Source organism: Monopterus albus, unplaced genomic scaffold (genome assembly GCF_001952655.1).
Source record: "Monopterus albus unplaced genomic scaffold, M_albus_1.0 scaffold6.1, whole genome shotgun sequence".
NCBI lineage: Eukaryota > Metazoa > Chordata > Actinopteri > Synbranchiformes > Synbranchidae > Monopterus > Monopterus albus.
The window spans coordinates 3,733,589-3,734,356 of record NW_018127886.1 but is presented as its reverse complement, the minus strand read 5'-3'; the positions used below and the strand labels follow the sequence as shown (position 1 = coordinate 3,734,356).

At 53.6% G+C, this 768-nt stretch overlaps 1 protein-coding gene across 2 annotated transcripts in view; it reads left to right on the top strand.

The window, feature by feature from the left end:
* ahcyl1 (adenosylhomocysteinase-like 1) overlaps positions 1-768 on the top strand; it is a 20,791-nt gene that overhangs the window by 15,049 nt on the left and 4,974 nt on the right. The gene's annotated exons all lie outside the window — the stretch shown is intronic.

Here is a 768-nt window from a genome sequence, read left to right as displayed (position 1 = left end):
ACCACTGGAGTCCGCAGCCTCGGCCCAAGTAAGCGCTTTCCCACGCAGCCGGTTGATAACATAACTGATCTTCTCTCTGTCCGTGCGAAATGTCCATGGTTGCTGATCGAACACCCGACGGCACTGCAGCAGAAAACCCCGGCACTTATCCACGCTGCCGTCGAAGACATCCGGTTCGTGGATAGGTGGATCACGACAGGGACTGGCAGCAAGGGGAGCGGAGTGTGGATCTGGGGTGGCAGCGTGACCGTAGTGAGACAGTGTGGTGTGTGAATGTTCTGTGTGAATGGGTGAATGGTGTATCATCTCTGTAAAGCGCTTTGGCCAGTGTAACACACTGTGGAAATGCGCTATATAAATACAGTCCATTTACCATAGGAGCGAGGTGAGTTGCGCTACCTGCTGGGTGAGAGTGGAGATGTCCTGTTGTTGCTGCTGCAGTTCCTGAGCCATTCTGTCCATTTGGGTGGTGACGTGTGCAGGGACAGAAGCGTTGTTTGCACCGGAGCCAGCAGGGTCCATACTGGCCAGTTCTTTTTGTTATGGTGCGCTCGAACACAGAGTGAGCGAGCAGATAAAAAGCGGACCCAGGTGGCTGGCTTCGGTGCAAGCAGTGAGGTTTATTTACAGTGAAGGTAGTGACATATATACAGGAGGAGTAATGAGGTAGATGACCGGGTGTCGATCAGCAGCAGCAGAAAAACAGTCAGTGGTATGGTGGATGATGATGTACCGGGCTGCGGACGCAGAGGTCACTCCTGGGCTGGT